The sequence below is a fragment of the Lolium rigidum genome, chromosome 4 (genome assembly GCF_022539505.1).
Source record: "Lolium rigidum isolate FL_2022 chromosome 4, APGP_CSIRO_Lrig_0.1, whole genome shotgun sequence".
Classification (NCBI taxonomy): domain Eukaryota; kingdom Viridiplantae; phylum Streptophyta; class Magnoliopsida; order Poales; family Poaceae; genus Lolium; species Lolium rigidum.
Genome location: NC_061511.1, coordinates 273,226,495 through 273,249,062, shown reverse-complemented (window position 1 = coordinate 273,249,062; position 22,568 = coordinate 273,226,495).

The following is a 22,568-nucleotide window of genomic DNA, read 5'->3' as shown; positions in this document are numbered from 1 at the left end:
CCTGCACCTGAGATTATCCAGCTTACAGAAGGAGGTCGTGGACCGAGTAAACAACTTTGCGTTGAAGTGGATGCACGCCCGGAGATCATCAGGTGCGTCCGGGTAGTCTCAAGACCACCCAGCCCTGATCCACCTGTGGATGGTATTGATGACGAGCCTTTCATAGACGAAGGTCCTGCACCTGAGATTATCCAGCCTACAGAAGGAGGTTGTGGACCGAGTACACAGGTTTGCGTTGAAGTGGATGCACACCTGGAGATCATCAAGAGCGTTCGGTAGTCTCAGGACCACCCATCCCTGATGCAAAATGTTGATCTACTTTATGATTCGTACTCTTATGTTCTGGTGCTATAGATGTACTATCTATGTTATGATTTGTACGCCTTTGGTGCTAGTACTATAATTCAACATTCAGTGGATGATCGCGTTGCAAAATTTGACACCCACCCAATCAGTTCATCGTATGTGTAGTAGCACAATTACTTCTACGGCGAGTCCTGCCAGCGTATTAATCGGTAGCATGAAACACTTTCAGGTACTCCCCTCTGATTCATATTAATTGACTCAATTTTGTCTAGATATGGATGTATCTAGATGCATTTGTTAACTAGACTATATACATCTGTATCTTGACAAACTTGAGCAGATAGTTTATTGACTCTCGACTCCAAGCCTCTCGCGGTAAGCCATCAACGAAGCTTTGACCAGTTCTTGGCCTGCAATTTTTTTGTGAATAGCAAAGCTTTGACCAGTTCCTCTCGGGATACAGCACGCTGGTGAGCTTGCATGTTTGCCATGAACACTTTCCGGCGGAACTTCCTTTGCAGCACCCTCAAGCCGCAGCTGCGAGACAGCACGCAGTGCCTCGAGGATGGATGGAACTCGGGTTCTCCGGGCGGGGGGGGGTGAAAGAACATCTCTCACGTTATGTTTTGTGTGTTTGATGACAATACATGTGATACACTAATGTTTGATTAAGTGGTACAGGGATTACATAGTTCTTATTACATGTGTGTTGGATTTGATCGCATGTCAAAAGTTCTCTGAAAAAGTTTGGCCAGGCCGGATTATCCGGGCCGGATATTTTGGAAATATCCGGCCCCCTCGATTTTGGCTAAGGACTGGAAGAAAAGCAGCTCAGTAGGGGGGCCGGACATTTGGCCGGATAATGTCCCGGTATTGTACCAGTGGCCGGATTATCCGGGCCGGATATTTTGGAAATATCCGGCCCCCTCGATTTTGGCTAAGGACTGGAAGAAAAGCAGCTCAGTAGGGGGGCCGGACTTTTGGCCGGATAATGTCACGGTTTTGCCCCGAAGGCCGGATTATCCGGGGGGGCCGGATTATCCGGCCCCTACTTACACCGGATTATCCGGGCCCCCGGAAGCAGCAACGGCTCAATTTCGAGTGGGGGTATAAATACCCCCTTCTTCTACCTTGGTTGCTTGCTCAATCATTAGACAAGAAATCTGCCAAGCCACCTCCATTAGAGCCACCTCAAGAAAGTCAAGATTTGCAAGATCTCCTTCCTCCCCCAACCAAAGCTCTTGATCTTTGGGGATACGAAGGAGAAGACACCGATCTACATCCTCACCGAAGCGTTCCTCATTTCCCCTCTCTTGTTTGAGGGATCTCATGCTAGTGTTCCTATTTGGTTCCCTAGTTGATTTGTTGTTGATGTGTTGTTGTTGATTGTTGTATTGTTACAGATTTGGGAGCCTCCAATTTGGTTGTGGATGTGTGCCCCAAGAACTTTGTAAAGGCCCGGTTTCCGCCTCGAGGAAATCCCTTAGTGGAAGTGGGCTAGGCCTTCGTGGCGTTGCTCACGGGAGATCCGAGTGAAGCCTTCGTGGCTGTTGGTTTGGCTTGCGTAGCAACCACACTCCTCCAAACGTAGACGTACCTTCTTGCAAAGGAAGGGAACTACGGGAATCATCTCCGTGTCATCGCGTGCTACACTCTCGGCTACCTCTATCCCACTCTATCTACTATTGCGTTGCTATATCTTGCTTAGTTGATATCCTTGTCATATAGGTAAATTCACTTAGTTGCATATCTAGAGAATTTACCTTTTGTGTCAAGCCTAATTTGAAAAAGAACTAAAAATTGGTTAGCACCTATTCACCCCCCCTCTAGGTGCGGCATACGATCCTTTCAGGGGGGTCCGCCTCGTCCGTGAACGATCTCCAGCGGGTCAACGAGGACATGCATGGCGGCCAGGGGATTTGGGGTTTTTTTTGAGCTTGGGATTTGGGGGGTTTTCGGATAGGGGAGGAGGAAGAGGAAGGAACATCCCGCGTGCTTGGCGCGTGGCGGTGTGCTTGAATTTCGAATTTTTGTTAAATTTTTAAGTTCCCCGCTAGATTTCGGGAGTTTTCTTGACGCACCAATGCATCCCGCCGGGAAGCTTCAAGTGAATTTGGGGTGCCACACTATGGTCCCCAGTTTCAGTGAGACATGTAATGACTAGTCACATCAGTAAGTTCGCTGTGTAATAAAATATGTTACCCCTCCCCTTTATGTAGCCCCCTTCTCTCCCGATCGAGTGCCGACCGATGCAAGCCGCTAGCTCGATCCCCTCCTTTCGCCTCCACCGACCAGGCATCCAGCTTGGAGTGGCAAGCTGCATCTAGACTAAGTGGATTATGTAGTACTAGTAATGTTCTTTCCTTTCTCAAGATCGGTTCTTTTTGCTCACCTCGAGATCTTGCTGCCTAGCTAGGAGCATCTCTTTCCTATTCTGGGCGAAGGGGTGTCTTTTTGGTCACCCTCACGTTGGGAGTGATTGATGGGGTGGGGTCGGGGGCTACCTTTGCTTGGATTGAGGTGTTCTTCCTTTATTTGTCGACGTTTGCAACCTTTGTAGTTTCTGCTGATCCTCACAGTATCTTTTGTCAGCTTCTACAGGAAGGAAAGACCTCGAGGGGACAATGGAGCGTAAGGCCACCACGCATGTGGGCAGTTGGCTGAGCCTGAGCTGCGTCCCCATCCTCGCAAAGCAGGTACTCCGTTTGCTTATCCACTCTTTTCCTTTTAAGTGTCTGTCTGCATCCTCAATCTCTTCATGTGCTGCAGGATGCTTAAAGTAGCACATGTATTCAGATGTTTGTGCGTAAAGCCTCTGTGACACCATGCTCTATATTCTCTGTATTAGGTTGGTACCTCCAGGTTCCGTGCTGAGGCTATGGGGAACGAGAATAGCGCCCCACCTGCAGCAGGAGCATGACCCGATCTAAAACAGAAGAAGCGAAATGCCACTGCCAAGCTGGGCAGGGACCGCCCAGGGGTAATTTTTTTAAACCAACTTACCATGATGTAGTCTGAATCTGATACTCCCTCAGATCCAAATTAATTGACTCAACTATCTGTAGATACGGATGTATCTAGATGTGTTTTAGCTCTAGATACTACTACCTCCATCCCAAAGCTTAGGGATTCTATTATTTTTAGAAAGTCAAACTATGCCATGTTTGACTAAGCTTTTACCAAAATCATTAACATGCAAAATACAAAATTAATATCATCTATTATATATTAAAAGCAAAATAAAGATGTTTAATAGAGACACCATGTTAAGCCACACGATCTAAATTATTTTAACTGTTAGATCTAAAATCAGTGGCTATGATTTAATAAAAAATTATCAATTACGTAACTTTGTAGGTCCAGTTGACACGTTATATACTTACCATGAAACCTGACTCTAAAACTGATACAATGATTACAAAATATGTTCAAAGCTGATACGTGATTATGACCTTGGTCACGGTTGGGTCACCCGCAAGAAAAAGAAAAGAAGGATTTAAATGAAGAACCACGTGTGCAGCTAAAACAAAACTCAAACGAACTTGGTATGACCCACCGGAAAATCGAAACTAAGCACAACACGATTCGCATGACATGTACGTACATGGTACATCAGGCCATCTAACAAATATTGGATACGACATGCATGGAAAGTGGTACCTAAAACATAATAGTTGCTAGGACACATCATACGTATTTTTAATATGATTTTTATTTGTATAAAATCTAAGTCAATGATAAACAAGATGAATATAATTTTTTAATGACATATACATATATTTGTGTGCCGACGTGTATAACTACCCCTCCGCCCACAAGTAAGTGTATGTTTAGCTTTGTGTTAAGTTAAATTTATTAGCTTTAACCAGAGGCCGTGGGATATGACGATCGTACAACAGGGAGTTGGACGGGAGGCTACGCAATCTGATGTCTGAGCAGTTGCGTGACCCCATCGTGCACAGATCATATGAAAAAGATTGTACATTAGTAGGTCTAGAAAATAAATAAACAAGTTCTCGGAAAATAAATATATTTTTTCATTCAATCTTATTACATTTATTAATAGTAGAACACGCGTGGAGTCCTCCCGAGAAGGGCTATATCCATGTGGAAGTGTCTAGGAAGTCACCGGCGGGCACATCGAGTTGTTTTCGAGCTGCTGGGTACCTGAGACAACTGACTAGACACGAACCTGCCGGAGAACAAGTTCGAGAGTAACCTCAATTTTCTCGGAGCCGAAGGTGCTCGACCGGATGTATTTCTTCCAGATGGAGCACACGGTGGCGCCGCATAGCGGACAATGCGGTGATGTGTGTCAAACCAGTCATGCGCTAGCATCGTCGGGAGGTCTTTGCCAAGGGCTTCAGCGACAAGCTGCATGTCTTCCCCACCGACTTCAGCTACGGCGACTTCGTCAAGACCTGTGACAGCGTCTATGGCGCCACGTAAGATCGACGGCTTCTCTAATTTAAGGATTTTTCAGCATTTTTGTAACAAAATCCTACAGTCCTTTCATACCTGTAAGACTTCTTCGACATATAATTTTTACCAATCGATTTAGAACGGGATATGGATTATGTATCACGAAATAAAGAGTCCTACCATACATATGACACAGTTTGTCCGATCTTTGTACGACAAGAAGATCCTCCATTTGTCGTTGGCAGCTAAGTGCAGAGTACCACTATATTTTGCATCGTACATGGGTCGTACTAGAGAACGCCGTACGTGGAGTACTTACGCAAAGAAAATATATCATCTGAAACTTCCTTCTAATATAAATCAACAAATATTACTTTTTTATAACATGGACCATTGTTTGAGCAATTCTTGGTCAAAGATTATTATTGAAAAGTATGCTCAATTTTTTTCGGAGACATATGAGTATAATTTTGTATATCAAGCCATATGCATCACTGCAATTAATATGTTATCTTACACATTGATGTCTAAAACGAGCAAACAATAATAGAAAAATATGCAGGGAAACCCAATGTTGTTTCATCCAGAGGCACATTTTGCCAACTGTTTTCATCAATTGTTCAAATGATACATGAATCCTAAAGTACAAATTAACCTGGATAAATTATAGTAGCAACGAAAATCACGGTGAGGTCTAAAGTACAAAACTAACACAACTATAGCTTGACAAACGGATATAACTAAACGTTCACTTGATGGACATATTTTGCCTAAACTTGAAATCATAAAGAAAATGCCAATAATACTTTTATCATGACATGTCGAATTTAGAAATCATGAATGTTGTCTTAGATATATACCCACACATCGATTTGTTGGAAACGATGTCGATATGTCAAGAGACATGCACAATGGGACTTCCTGACGCCTGAAGGTGAAAGAGAAGTGGTAGATATAGATATTAAAATTGATGAGGATATATGTAAATAAACTCTATTAAAAAAACCCATGAAAATAGGAGCATTTTTTTCGGACAAACAAAAGCACTAAGTTAGTAATACAGATTAGAAGTTGCACTGCTTTAGGAATTCTTTTCGAAAGTCTCAGTGTATACCACAAAAAATGGTATAATAACATTTCAACATAAATATTTCGTAAAACATCTCCAAATGTAGATGTGCAACGTCGGGACACTACCACATATGTCATTTTTTACCTAACATAGTATTTATGGTAGCTATGTGTCTGCTATACACTAATTACACCACTAAATTATCTCATGAGTTGATTTGACAAGCTAAAGATGATGCCCTCGCAAATTTGCGAGGGCCACCTTGCTAGTTAATTATATGATGAAATACATTTTCCTACGGTATCTACACAATATTATATTTTTTGATAGAATGTTCTAAAAATTTGGTCAAACTTCACTTGGTTTGACTTCTTAAAAAGAAATAAGCCTTAAGCTTTGGGATGGAGGTACTACATGCATATCTAGACAAAGTTGAGTCAACTAGTTTCTTTTATATGTCCATAGCTAGTGTTCATGGTGCAAAAAGCTAAGAGCATCCACTATATGCATCAGTCTATCTCATATAGTAATTCAATATATGTAGAATTATCATTTGATTTAATTCGTTTAGCACCAATGTTATGAACATGTGTATCACTACTATCGAGATTCAATAAGAATAAACCATTTATCTGTGGTGCATGACCATAAAAGATATTATTCATATAAATTGAACAACCATTGTTCTCGGACTTAAATGAATAACCGTCTTGCAATAAACAAGATCCATATATAATGTTCATGCTTAACGTAGGCACCAAATAACAATTATTCAAATTTAAAACTAATCCCGAAGGTAGATGTAAGGGAAGTGTGCCGACGGCGATCACATCTACCTTGGATCCATTTCCAACGCGCATCGCCACCTCATCCCTCGCTAGTTTTCGTTCGAGTTACAAATATGAGCAACCGAACCAGTATCAAATACTCAGGTACTACTACGATTACTAGTAAGATACACAACAATAACATGTATATCAAATATACATTTCTTCTTGATATTGCCGCTCTTTAGATCTGCCAGGTACATGGAGCAGTTACGCTTCCAGTGCCCATCACCCTTGCAGTAATAGCACACAGTATCAGGCTTAGGGCTAGCCTTGGGCTTATTAGGAGGCACAATAGCTTTCTTGCCGCCCTTCTTGAAGTTTCCCTTTTCTTTAGGCTTGCCCTGTTTCTTGAAACTGGTGGTCTTGTTGACCATCAACACTTGGTGTTGTTTCTTTATCTCCACTTCAGCGGTTTTCAGCATGGAGAAGAGTTCAGACAACTCCTTATTCATGTTTTGCAAGTTGTAGTTCATCACGAAGTTCTTATAACTATGTGGCAGTGATTGGAGGACACGATGAATACCCAACTGGTTAGGAATCACAATTCCCAAGTCATTGAGCTTCTTCGCGTGCCCAGACATCTTGAGCATGTGCTCGCTAATGGAGCTACCCTCTTCCATCTTGCAGCCAAAGAACTGTTCCGAGGCTTCATAGCTTTCCACGGACGCGTGAGTGTCAAATATCATTTTTAGCTCACGGACTATCTCATAAGGGTCATGGTTTTCAAAACACTTTTGAAGCTTTGCCTCTAGGCCGTATAGAATGGAACACTGAACTGTGGAGTAATGAGTCTTCCGAGTGGTGTAAACATTATTTACATCATCGGGAGCAGTTTCTGTAGGTGGGGGACCTAGCGGTGCATCGAGCACATATTGCAGTTGTCCAGTAGTGAGGACAATCCTCACATGACGGATCCAATCCGTAAAGTTGCTTCCAGTGTTCTTAAGTTTTTCTTTCTCTAGGAACTGATTAAAGTTGATGGTGGGGACCGCCATGATCTACAACATATTTGCAAAAGGTTTTAGACTAAGTTTATGATAAATTGAGTCCATTTTAATTCTTAAATTAACTAGGCGAACTCCCACTTAAACCAACATCCCTCATGTTGCCTTAGTGATAACACGAACCAAATCCACTACACCAAGTCCGATCATCACGAGAGAATATGTAGCTTCAAAGGCGAACATTCAACATGTTCATCATATCATTCATATGACTCATGCTCTACCTTTCGGTATCCCGTGTTCCGAGACCATGTCTGTACATGCTAGGCTCGTCAAGGTTAACCTTAGTATTCGCATGTGCAAATCTGGCTTGCACCCATTGTATGCACACGTAGAATCTATCACACCCGATCATCATGTGATGCTTCGAAACGACGAGTCTTAGGAATGGTACATACTAAGGACGAACACTTTATTATCTTGATATTTAGTGAGAGGGATCATCTTATAATGCTACCATCGCTATCTAAGCAAAATAAGATGTATAAAAGATTAACATCACATGCAATTCATAATAAGTGATATGATATGGCCTTTCTCCTTGTGCTTTGGATCTCCATCTCCAAAGCACGGACATGATCTCCATCATCACCAGCATGGCATCAAGGTCACTGGCGCCGCTTCATGGTTGTTGAAAGTGCATGGAGCCCCCATGTGTGGTTTTGGTAATTAATGACAATCCCTATGGACTAATGTTTGCATTGAGTTATATTTGTAGGACTTGTCCATAGGCAATGCTTGAACCATATTTTGGCTTCAAGATTGCAATAAGAAGAAAATGAAGAAGTTCAAGTGTCATGTATGTATTGAAGATGAAGATGAAGTGAGCCCTCAAGTTTAACTTCAAGACATCAACGATGAATAATGAATAAATGAAGTGCAAGTTCAAGATGAGCCAACTTGAAGAGATCATATGATTGAAGCTTCTCTTCCATATGGTGATCATGGATATGTAAATATGCGCCAAATAAGAAGCTCTCTCATGGTGGAATATGGGGAGCAATCCACAAGACTTCGTCAAGCAAGCACAATCAAGAAAAGGCATTCCATCTTGTTGCGATCATGATCGTCATCATCGAGTTCAAGAGGAACGCACAAGGTTAAGGTTTGCTCTTGATAGGGTTCCTTTCTTACCGGTCTCATGGTGTAGTTGGAGACCGGTTTATAGTTTAGTTGTCGTACTATCAAGAGGGCTCTCGAGTGAGTAACTCGATCGTATCCTTAGGAGAGCTCAAACCCTTGCAACCTTGCATCATCTTTCTTGGTTGTTATTTGGATCTTATCCATGTCATGTTTTAGAGCTTGTGCTTATTCTCATGACAATCTCTAGTTCTTCAAGAATGGTTTTTGCACTGACAACTTGTTGCATTTTCGAGGTTGTTGGTTTTACCGGTATGTCTTTTTTAGATAGGTCAAACATTTCATCATTTATTTCTATCATACCTTATTGGAATATCATGGTTCCCTGCATGATCTTGTAGATCTTGTTACTAGCTTCGAAATGAGCCCAAGATCATCAAAATCGGAGTCCGAATGCAAAAGTTCTTCAAGTTTCCGTGAAGTAGTTTTTTGGCCGGAAGTTCCGGTGGCCGGTACTTCCGCCCTACTTCCGGTGAACTTCCGGAAATGCTGTTTCTGCATGCAGAAATCATACCGGGAGCATTCCAGGGGCGCCCTACTTCACCCGGAAGTTGGCCGGTACTTCCGGGGGGCGGAAGTACCACCCCAAATGACCAGAAGTTCCGGTTTTGACGAGTTTTGTGCATAACGGGCAGATTTCTCTTGCCCTATTTAAGGGGGTCTTCTTCCCCAATGTTACCCATCCGTTAGAGCTCGTTTTTGCCCCCATTGTTGACCTTCTTTGAGCTTGCTATCTCCCTATTCCTCCCATGAATCTTGCATCTATTTGAGAGAAAGATAGAGGAGATCTAGGTCTACATCTTCACCAATCAAATCCCTCTCTTTGTGAGGGGAATCCACTAGATCTAGATCTTGGAGAAATTTGGTGTTTCTCCTCCTATTTGTTCTTCATCTCTTATTCCCCCAATAGCTTTTGTAGCTTTGTTGGAATTTGAGAGAGAAGTACTTGAGCATCTGTGTGGTGTTCTTGCCATTGCATTCAGTGCATCGGTTTGAGTTCTTCACGGTGATTCATGGAAGTGAAAGGAAGAAAGTTATTACTCTTGGGTTCTTGGAACCCTAGATGGATTTGAGGCCTTTGTGGTGATTTCTTTGGAGCCTCCAATTAAGTTGTGGATGCGTGCCCCAAGCTTTGTGTAAGGCCTTGTTTCCGTCTCGAAGGAAATCCCTTAGTGGAACCGTGACCTAGGCCTTTGTGGCAAGGGTCACCCGAGAATAAGGTGAGGCGCATTTGTGGCTCTCGGTGTGTGGTGTGAGTACCGCATCTTGGGGTGAGGCCTTTGTGGCGTTGGTGTGCATCGAGCAACCACACCTGAAGGTGAGGCTTCTTGTGGCGTTCGGGAGCACTAAGCCACCGCACCTCTCCAACGGATATTAGCACTCGCAAGAGTATGAACTTGGGATAAATCATCGTCTCCCGTATGCCTCGGTTATCTCTATACCCGAGCTCTTTACTTATGCACTTTAATTTGTGATAGACATCATGCTTGAAGTTATATATCTTGCTATCACCTAGTTGCTTATATTGCTTAGCATAAGTTGTTGGTGCACATAGGTGAACCATAGTATATAGGCTTTGGGCTTCACAAAGTAAACGCTAGTTTTATTCCGCATCTGTTAAGCTCATCTAGTAAAAAAATTAAACCGCCTATTCACCCCCCCCCTAGGCGACATCTGTGTCCTTTCAATTGGTATCAGAGCAAGGTATCTCATTCTTAGGCTTCACCACCTTGAGAGTAAAGATGCCGGTTAGGGGATTAGCGCACAATGACTTGTTTACATTTGATGGCACAATTTATGATCTATGGAAAATTTATGTGCTTAATATTTTGCGGGGTATTTCCCCGGACATTGAGCAAATTCTTGACATGGGTTTTTCTTCTCCTAAGGATCCCCAAAATTTATCTTATGAGGAGAAGAAAAACTCTTGCCTCGATGCTCTTGCTTCTCATGTGTTTTCCATTGTTGTGAGCAATGTAGTTACTTCATCAATCATGCCTTTTGGGAGCGCTCATGAATTATGGACAAAGCTTCAAGATAAATATGATGTGTCCTATATTATTGAGGATGATTGTATTGCTTCCACTTCCGGCCGTGATGAGTTCTCATCTTCATCCACTTCACCAATGTGTGGCAAGACACAAGGTAATGATATGGTGAGTGGTGATGGAAATTGCAATGTTCATAGTGAGCTTAATATTGATGATTCTTCATCTCTATCTCATTGCAATGCTTCATCTTTGGACGTAAACACATCTAGCACTATAAATCATCTACATGCTTGTGTTGATAGTCCTTGCATATCATGTGTAAGTTGCTTGAATAAATCTCATGATGATATGCTTACTTTGTCTTGTGGCCATGATAAAAATGCTTCGATTTCCTCTAGTTCTTGTGTGACTAACAATGTAGAGGAAACCAAAGATTCTATTGGTCAAGACAAGATCTTGAAAGGTGCCTCAAGTAACTCATCATCTTTATCTCACGATTCTCATTTATGCCTTACGTCCAAGGGTTCCATGGTATCTCCTACCATGGAACCTAGTTTTTATCATGGTGATAAGGATGAGGATGAGTATGAAGAAGATGATTGGGTTGTCTCTCTACGCGATAAGGGTAAGAGTGTATTCAAGGTTCTTTGCAAAGATAAAATTGCTAGCTCTCACTTTCTTGAAATCTTGACTTCCGCTATTGAGAGCCAAAAACTTATTTGGATGCGTGATAACACCATTGATAAAATGGGTGCTCTTGAAAGAGAGTATGCCAATGATGTAGCATCCCTAAAGAATGATCTTGAAGAAGAACAATAGACCATAGCCTCTCTTGAGGAGCAACTTGAAACCCTTGAAGTGTCTCAAAATGAAATATTTTCTAAACTCACTAAGGAAAGCTCAATTAAAAATGCTTAAAAATGAAAAGTCCAAAGTTTGTGTTGGTCATGATAAACTTGTTAAGGATCTAGATGATCTAGACAAGGCCCACAAGGCCTTGAAGAGCGAACACTCTATCCTCACCAAGTCACATGAGCAACTACAAGCTTCATATTTAAAATAGCATGCTATGTTACCCTCTCTTCTTGATATGTATTGTGATGATGCTTGTGCTACTAACTCTACTTCTTGTGAAGCATCTACCTTGAAGGAGAATGTTGAGCTAAGGGATCAACTTGAATTGCTAACTAGCAATTATGGGAAATTGGAAGAAAATCATGGAAATATTTCTAGCTCCCATGAGGATCATCTAGCCTCCCATGATAGGCTAAAGTTAGCTCATGAGGCTATCATATCAAAGGCAACACCTTGTGAGCCTCATGTGCTAGTCCTAGTACTCGAAATGCTATATTGCCATGTGCTAGTCCTAGTAATTCATCCACTCATAATATTGTTAAATCTTGTGATGAATTATATTCCTTGCCTTGTTGCTCTAACAATGAAGGTTCTACTTCCTCTAGTACTTGTGTTGTTACTAACCATGTAGAGGAAATCAAAGAGCTCAAGGTCCAAGTCACTTCTTTGAAGAATGACTTGGTAAAGAGTCATGAAGGGAAATGCAAACTTGACACGATGTTGAGTGTGCAACAATCCCCCAATGACAAGAGTGGACTTGGATTCAAATCCAACAACAAGAACAAGCCCAAGAACAACAAGAATAAGAAGGGTCAAGTACAAGTCAAAGACCCGACCAAGATTGTGTGCTTCAAGTGCAATATTGAAGGGCACCATGTTCGATCTTGCCCATTGAAGAAGAAGCAAAAAGGGAAGCGGCCTCAAGCTCAAACTCATATTCAACCTCAAGTTGAAGAAATGCCACTTCCCAAGAAGAATCAATCAAATGCTCCCATTGTGGAGAAATCAAGTGAGAAGAAGGATAAGAGAAGAACTTGCTACATATGCCGTGAGAAGGGCCACATATCCTCCTTTTGCACTATTGGTACCTCATCCAACCCTATCATCATTGATGATGTTTATTCTCTTCGTAAGGATGAGGGTGGCAATGTGTTTGCCAAATATGTAGGTGCTCAAAGTGGTATCAAGCAAAGAACCATTTGGGTTGCTAAGCCTATTGTGACTAACCTCTTGGGACCCAACTTAGTTGGGTACCAACAATCCAAAACTTGATCAATAGGTGCTTGTTGGAGGGCATTGGTGATTTGGCTACACCATGAATAATTAAGGGACCTTCATTATTTATATTATATCAAGCCAAGTCTTTTGGTTATCTTGCTTCTATCATATATCCAATGTTCCTCCTTGCGGTAACATGTACTCAACTCATTTATATTGAAAGTTACTCGCCCCTTTGCATGTGTTAGTTTTGTTCCTAGCATGTGTTTGTATATGTTGTGCTTCCTACTTTCTTTTCTTGAGAAATAAAGTCTATGTATGTTGGGTTGCACACCATGTATTTGCGTTTGTCTTGGAGCCTCTTTGCATCTTGTTGTATCTTATATGGCTCTTATGAGCGATCAATGGACTATCCATTTTGGGGGAGTGATATGCCTTTGGGAATTTCACAATCCTAACAATGTGTGTACATGAGGAATATCACTTAGAATTGATATTGCAAGATTGTATAGTCTCTATGTGGTCTCTCATCCTCATGAGAAATTCAAATTCTAATGTCCATTAATTATCTCTTGTCGGATCTTATTTGCCTCTTGTGAAAATTTATCACATTATGGGGGAGTAATAAGCTTTGTGCACATTACAAGCCTAGGAAATGTGAACATTTGAGTTTGTGTCACATAGAATTGATATTGTAAATTATCTCTCTCCTATGTGGCATGTTTGCTCAAACAAGTTCCGACTTGTTTAAATGGCTTCACTGCTAATATCTTTGTGAATCTTATTTGTGAAAGTTTTTCTTGGCATAGTTTTTCTCAACGTGTCCCTCAATACACTTTTGGGAAACCATGTGCTTCAAGTCATTCTATTAATTACTTTGCATGTTGGCATGAATGCTATTAATTGCTTTGCATGTTTGTATGACTAATTCAAGCTATCAAGAAACTCTATTTGCATGATGGTTAACTCTTATCTTCCACCATATGCTTTATTAGTTGTAAATATGATCTTATGTATACCTACAAACTACCACCGGAAAATATTTCCTAAATACCTCTTGTCCTAGGAAAATTGGCAATCTATTATGAGGTAGATATTTATTGATCATATTTACATTGGCTCTTGTGTTTAATTGCCTTATTTTTTTCCATGAATTTGTTGTGCTTTGACTCCCATGTGTCTTCCTTGCATCTTATGGATGTAATTTGTCTATTTAAACTTTCTTAGCATTTTTAGTAGATATAGGTAGGGTGATTATCCTAGTTTTGTGCATTTTATATTTATATGCAAAATCCTAGATAATGCACTAATCTTGGGGGAGCTCTCCTATATTTGTTAGAATGCTTAACATCTCTTGATCATTATCAATAATTTGGTTTTGGGAGACAGACCTTTTATTTTTGATACTTTGTGCCATCATAAGAAGTGTTGAAGGTTTGGTTTATTTGTGGGAACCTTGCTCTCTTGGGAGTTGGTATCTCATTCCTGTGTTCTTGGGTTTAATTAGCTTCTTACAATGAGATAAGTATTTGGAATCAATCTTGTGTTGATTTGATTCTTTGATATAATTTGGACAACCATTGTTTCTTGATTTATTTGGTGTTTTGTCCAAATTATATATTCCTTTGGTCTTGAAAGTATTGTGCATGCATATTTAATATATGCATATCTTATGGCTTGTGTTACTTCCTTTGATCCAATATATAGGGTAAACTCCATCAAATCCTAACTTGGATAAGATGTGCATGAAAGTCAATTTCATATCTTTATGCACATAGTTTGTGGAGTTTGTCCTATATGTTGTAGTGTATCTAACTACTTTGGACCCAATTAGTTTGGCAACCATTTTGTACTTAATTTTGTTTTAGGAACAAGGAGATACATTGGATGCTTGTCTCACACTTAGGAAGATGTGGTGACTCAATGGTAATTTGAGGCAAGCTAGGATGGTCAACGAACTCATATCTACTACATCCACACCAATGCTATCTCGGTAACAAGTATCTTCTCATGCATATTTTTCTAGCATCCAACCGTGTGGTTGCATCTTGGCATGAATCTCTTGATTTGCAAATATTATGCTTATATAAACCGCCGAGCTGGCCCTAGAAAGACACATTACCTGAGATCGAATCTCCCCTCATTGCTCTTGGTGTAGCCGCCGACTGAGCCCCCCATTGTAATTCTCGACTGAGTAATAGATCTAGCATGACGTAGGCCTTTTACTCTCCAGAGGGGCCGAACCTGGGTAAAACCTTGCGTCCTGTGCACCTCGTTCCGCAGATGGCTGTGTCTCCTTGCCCCCGCATCAATGAAGTGATGCCCCCTGTAGCACCTGCTGTGGTCATATCCACGACAGTGGTGCCCACCGTGGGGCATGGGACATCAGGCCTCCAAGCTGCGGCGAGGCCCTACTCGCCCATTCGCCAGCCAATCGCCTCCGGCAAGATGATCGCCACGGGCAACTTCTTCCACATCCAGCCGAGCTCCTACCAGCCGGCTTCGTCGCCCCTCACCCACGCTTGGATGGTGCCGGTCGGCACGATCAACCTCTTCGTCAGGCTTGCCGGTGTTAGCGACCCCACCGAGGCTCGCCCGGATCGGCTGCACGATCCCTACGCGCCGGGGCAGCCCCTCACCGCCACTCTCCCTCTCTCCGGCGAGGCACACGTCGGAGACGAGTCGGCCATGGAGGACGACACCGACTCGGCGGCCGCGGCGTCGGTCGCCGGATCCATCGTCGCAGCGTCGCTCGGGGACTCCATCACCCTAGTCTCCCACCCAAGCGACTTCGAGGACAACACCATCCTCCCTCTCTTCGACAACGACTCCGAGTCCGACTCCGTCGACGCCCCACGCTACTAGTACCCCACTGCCGTCTTCATGGCGATGAAGCGCCTCCTCCGCCCGGCCCCTTCTCCACGCCCCTCCCCGCAACCGCGAATGCGACTGAGATCGAGGCGCACCGAGCGGCCCTCGAGGAGCAGAGGAAGAAGGAGTTGGCCGAAAGGCACAAGTTCCGCCTCGAACAGGATTCGCTGAGAGCCATTTCCCAGTATTCCCCTCCGCTCGCCTCAACTTCGATGACCCGGACGGAGAGGTCCGGGCCGTCCATATCCAGAACCACGGCATCCCGGAGTCAAGCTGGGCTGCCGCCGGCCGAGTGGCGCACGGCGCACCGCCACCACCTCCTCCACCACCACCGCCACCCGGGGGGCGAACAATCCCCCATCCAGAAGTCGACACCAACGGTCTACCTCTGCACTCGTCACCAGCGGACAACATGGCCGCCGCGCAAGCCGCCCTCGCCAAACTCCCCGACACCGGAGAGGACTCCATCTTCGTCCAGCACGCCAAAGCCTTGGTCGCCAAGGCCCTAGACCAGCAGCACGCCGTGGCGGACTCCCAAGGACGGCTCTACTCGCGCTCCTCGGCCAGTCGCACTGCGTCATCTGCGGCGGCAAACCGAGCAGTCGCCAACGTCAACAACTGTCCACCGCCCGCACCGCGCGCTGCTCACTCATCCAATAACCGAGTCGAGCCGCGCGCCCCGCGGGCTGCTCACTCGTCCACTAACCGAGTCGAGCCGCGCCCCCGCTGGTGATGGTCGCCGCCAACGGGCAACTAATCGACGCACACACGCATATCGTCAACAACCAAGCTTGGTGAGCGCGCAACCGCTTGAACGAGCACTACGTGGACGAGCCCCCTCGCCAAAGCGCGTTCAACCGGGTCGGCCCAGCCTGCTTCAGTCCCATGATCAGGGGAAAGCCCTATCCTCTGGGGTTCAAGGGTCCCCGCGACATCGAGAATTACGATACCCACATCAATCCTACGGTCTGGATTGATTCGTACACCATGGCGATGGGCATCCAAGGCTACCTAGAGCTGCTCGCCGCCCGATACATGCCCCTCATGATGAACGGGCTCAATTGCCAATGGTTTAGGGCAAACGCCCAAACAGCATCGACTCGTGGGAGGAGGCCCGCGCCGCCTTCATTCAGCACTTCGCCAACGCGTACACCCGCGCCACCACCATCGAAGACCTAGATCGCTGCATCCAAGGGCCCCGCGATTCGACTCGCCAGTGGGTTCAGCGATGGCAGGACATGTGGAAAACCTCAAGCGGCATCAGCACCGACACGGCGATCTACTCCTTCCGACGGTGCTACCGTTATGATCCACTCGGCACCAAGCTTAGGCGCCACATCCGTGACCGCATCTCCATGGCTGAGCTGTTCAACATAGCTCAGCACTCGCTGATGAAGACCCCACAATCGACTCACACGACTGATACGTCTCAAACGTATCTATAATTTCTGACGTTCCATGCTAGTTTTATGACAATACCTACATGTTTTGTTCACACTTTATATCGTTTTGATGCATTTTCCGGAACTAACCTATTAACGAGATGCCGAAGTGCCAGTTCCTGTTTTCTGCTGTTTTTGGTTTCAGAAATCCTAGTAAGGAAATATTCTCGGAATTGGACGAAATCAACGCCCAGCATCTTATAATTCCACGAAGCTTCCAGAACACCGGAGAGGCACCAGAGGGGAGCCCTGGGGGGCCCACACATGTGGCCGGCGCGGCCCAAGGGGGGAGCGCCCCCCCTATTGTGTGGCGGCTCCGTAGCCCTTCCGACTCCGCCTCTTCGCCTATTTAAGCCTCCCTGACCTAAATCTTCGATACGGAAAAGCCACGGTACGAGAAACCTTCTAGTGCCGCCGCCATCGCGAAGCCAAGATTCGGGGGACAGAAGTCTCTGTTCCGGCACGCCGCCGGGACGGGGAAGTGCCCCCGGAAGGCATCTCCATCGACACCACCACCATCTTCATCAACGCTGTTGTCTCCCATGAGGAGGGAGTAGTTCTCCATCGAGGCTAAGGGCTGTACCGGTAGCTATGTGGGTAATCTCTCTCTCCTATGTACTTCAATACAATGATCTCATGAGTTGCCTTACATGATTGAGATCCATATGATGAGCTTGTAATCTAGATGTCGTTATGCTATTCAAGTGGATTTTACTTATGTGATCTCCGGAGACTCCTTGTCCCACGTGTGTAAAGGTGACAAGTGTGTGCACCGTGTGGGTCTCTTAGGCTATATTTCACAGAATACTTATTCACTGAGTTATGATTTGAGTTGGATGTCTCTATGAAATTGTGGTGTGTTAGTACCTCCTATGAATGCTCACAGTGACAGCGTGGGGTGTTTATTAGTATTGGGGAATACATACTTAAGGTTTACCTACATGATGAATTAGTGTTCGTTATCTTGCCAAAGAGTAATTCAGAATCGCATAGTGAAGTGCTTATTTATATTCCTTTATGATTGCAATGTGCTTTATATCACTATTAATCTATGTGCTACTCTAGTGATGTTATTAAAGTAGTCTATTCCTCCTCCATGATGTAATGGTGACAGCGTGTGCATCATGTAGTACTTGGCGTAGTTTATGATTGTGATCTCTTGTAGATTATGAAGTTAACTATTACTATGATAGTATTGATGTGATCTATTCCCCCTTTCATAGCTTGAAGGTGATAGTGTGCATGCTATGTTAGTACTCGGTATAAATGCGGTTGTCTATCATGCACTCTAAGGTTATTTAAATATGAACATCGAATGTTGTGGAGCTTGTTAACTCCGGCATTGAGGTGCTCTTGTAGCCCTACACAATTAATGGTGTTTGTCATCCAACAAGAGAGTGTAGAGTGGTTTTATTATGTGATCAATGTTGAGAGTGTCCACTAGTGAAAGTATGATCCCTAGGCCTTGTTTCCAAATACTGCAATCATCGTTTGTTTACTGTTTTACTGCATCTTTACTTCCTGCAATATTACTACCATCAACTGCACGCCAACAAGCTATTTTCTGGCGCCGTTACTACTGCTCATATTCATCCATATTACTTGCATCTCACTATCTCTTCGCCGAACTAGTGCACCTATACATCTGACAAGTGTATTATGTGTGTTGGGGACACAAGAGACTTCTTGTATTGTGATTGCAGGGTTGCTTGAGAGGGATATCTTTGACCTCTTCCTCCCTGAGTTCGATAAACCTTGGGTGATCCACTTAAGGGAAACTTGCTCGCTGTTCTACAAACCTCTCGCTCTTGGAGGCCCAACACCGTCTACAGGAATAGAAGCGTGCGTAGACATCGAGCTATTTTCTGGCGCCGTTGCCGGGGAGGTAAGGTAAAAGGTATTCACATCCTCCGACTACTAAGATATCTCCTAGTCTTGTTGCCGGTGTGTGAGTGCTCAAAGCTATTTCCTTTAGATCCTGCAATTGCATCTTTTTGTTTCTTGTTTACACTAGTTAGGCTCAATGGAAAACAACAAAAATATTAGAGATCTTTATAGTATTTATCTTGAGTTAGGACATGAGGTGTTTGAAGAGAAAATTAAAAAACCTGTGGAACTTTATATGCATGATAATGCCAATGTTATTAGTATGAATGCTTTGAACACCATTGTTGCTAATGCTATGGAAGAATTTAAGCTTGGGGAAGCTGGTTTTGATGAGCATGATATTTTTAGTCCCCCATGTTTTGAGGAGAAAATTTTATTTGATGATACTTTGCCTCCTATTTATGATGATTATAATGATAGTGGTCTTTTGGTGCCACCTACTATGGAGAGTAAATTTTATTATGATTATACTATGCCTCCTACACTTGATGAGAATAATAATGATAGCTACTTTGATGAATTTGCTCCCACTATTACTAATAAAATTGACTATGCTTATGTGGAGAGTAATAATTTTATGCATGAGACTCATGATAAGAATGTTTCATTTGATAGTTATATTGTTGAGTTTGCTCATGATGCTACTGGATATTATTATGAGAGAGGAAAATATGGTTGTAGAAATTTTCATGTTACTAAAACACCTCTCTATATGCTGAAATTTTTGAAGTTACACTTGTTTTATCTTTCTATGCTTGTTGCATTATGCTTCATGAATTTGTTTATTTACAAGATTCCTTTTCATAGGAAGTGGGTTAGACTTAAAAGTGTTTCATACTTGCTTTTGATGCTCTCTTTTGCTTCAACTCCTATTTCTTGCGAGTGCATCATTAAAACTGCTGAGCCCATCTTAATGGCTATAAAGAAAGCACTTCTTGGGAGATAATCCATGTTTTTATTTTACTACAGCAATTTTGTTTTATATTTGTGTCTTGGAAGATGTTAATACTGTAGCAACCTCTCCTTATCTTTATTTTATTGCAATGTTGTGCCAAGTGAAGTCTCTAATAGAAGGTTGATGCTCGATTTGGATTTCTGCGCAGAAATAGATTTCTTTCTGTCACGAATTTGGGTAAGATTCTCTGTAGGAAACTCAGAAAAATCTGTCAATTTACGTGAGTGATCCTCAGATATGTACGCAACTTTCATTAGTTTTGAGTTTTCTGATTTGAGCAACGGAAGTACCTTTTGAAAATTCGTGTTTACTGGTTGTTCTGTTTTGACAGATTCTGTCTCTGTTTTTTGCATTGTCTCTTGTGGACTTTAAGTGAGGCTTTCTAGAGGTGGAGAGCTGTAGCTAATGTTTTATTGAGTTATTGCAATGTGTCACTACAGGGCCAAGGTGGATTAAAGTTTTTTGTGTACTAACCCCTCTAATGAAGTTTATGAGAAGTTTGGTGTGAAGGAACTTTTCAAGGGTCAAGAGAGGAGGATGATATATGATCAAGAAGAGTGAAAAGTCTAAGCTTGGGGATGCCCCCGTGGTTCATCCCTGCATATTTCAAGAAGACTCAAGCGTCTAAGCTTGGGGATGCCTAAGTCATCCCCTTCTTCATCAACTTATCAGGTTTCTTCTATTGAAACTATATTTTTATTCGGTCACATCTTATGTACTTTACTTGGAGCGTCTGTGTGCTTTTATTTTCGTTTTGTTATTTTCATTCTCTGAATAAATTCATGCTTGTGTGGGAGAGAGACACGCTCCGTTGTTGCATATGAACACATGTGTTCTTAGCTTTACTTTTAATGTTCATGGCGAAGGTTGAAACTGCTTCGTTCATTGTTATATGGTTGGAAACAGAAAATGCTGCATGTGGTAGCTGGTATAATGTCTTGAACAATTTGATACTTGGCAATTGTTGTGCTCATATAGATCATGTTTAAGCTCTTGCATCATGTACTTTGCACCTATTAATGAAGAACTACATAGAGCTTGTTAAAATTTGGTTTGCATGATTGGTCTCTAGAGTATAGATATTTTCTGGTTAAGGTGTTTGAACAACAAGGAGACGATGTAAAGTCTTATAATGCTTACAATATGTTCATATGTGAGTTTTGCTGCACCATTTTATACTTGAGTTTGCTTCAAACAACCTTGCTAGCCTAGCCTTGTATTGAGAGGAATTCTTCTCGTGCATCCAAATCCTTGAGCCAAAAACTATGCCAATTGTGTCCACCATACCTACCTACTACATGGTATTTCTCTACCATTCCAAAGTAAATTACTTGAGTGCTACCTTTAAAATTCTATTCCTTGTCTTTGCAATATATAGCTCATGGGAAAATAGCCTTAAAAACTATTGTGGTGAAGAATATGTAGCTATGTATCTTATTTCTTAATAAGTTGCTTGTTGAGCGGTAACCATGTTTCGGGGACGCCATCAACTATTACCTTTGTTGAATATCATGTGAGTTGCTATGCATGTTCGTCTTGTACGAAGTAAGGGCGATTTTCATGATCATATGGTTTGAGTATGCATATTGTTAGAGAAGAACATTGGGCCGCTAACTAAAGCCATGATCCATGGTGGAAGTTTCAGTTTGGACAATCAATCCTCAATCTCTTATGAGAATATTAACTGTTGTTGAATGCTTATGCACTAAAAGAGGAGTCCATTATCTGTTGTCTATGTTGTCCCGGTATGGATGTCTAAGTTGAGAATAATCAAAAGCGAGAAATCCAATGCGAACTTTCTCCTTAGACCTTTGTACAGGCGGCATAGAGGTACCCCTTTGTGACGCTTGGTTGAAACATATGCTATACAATGATAATCCATGTTAACCCAAGCTAATTAGGACAAGGTGCGAGCACTATTGGTATACTATGCATGAGGCTTGCAACTTATAGGATATCTTATACATAACACATATGCTTTATTACTACTGTTGACAAAATTGTTTCTTGTTTTCAAAATGAAAAGCTCTAGCACAAATATAGTAATCCATGCTTCCCTCTGCGAAGGGCCATTCTTCTACTTTATGTTGAGTCAGTTTACCTACTTCTTTCTATCTTAGAAGAAAACACTTGTGTCAACTGTGTGCATTGATTCTTACATGTTTACTTATTGCAATTGTTATATTGCTTTATGTTGACAACTATCCATGAGATATACATGTTGAAGTTGAAAGCAACCGCTGAAACTTATATCTTCCTTTGTGTTGCTTCAATGCCTTTACTATGAATTTATTGCTTTATGAGTAACTCTTATGCAAGTCTTATTGATGCTTATCTTGAAAGTACTATTCATGAAAAGTCTTTGCTATATGATTCAGTTGTTTACTCATTGTCTTTACCATTGCTTTGAATCGCTGCATTCATCTCATATGATTTACAATAGTATGATCAAGATTATGTAAGTAGCATGTCACTTCAGAAATTATTCTTGTTATCGTTTACCTACTCGAGGGCGAGTAGGAACTAAGCTTAGGGATGCTTGATACGTCTCAAACGTATCTATAATTTCTGATGT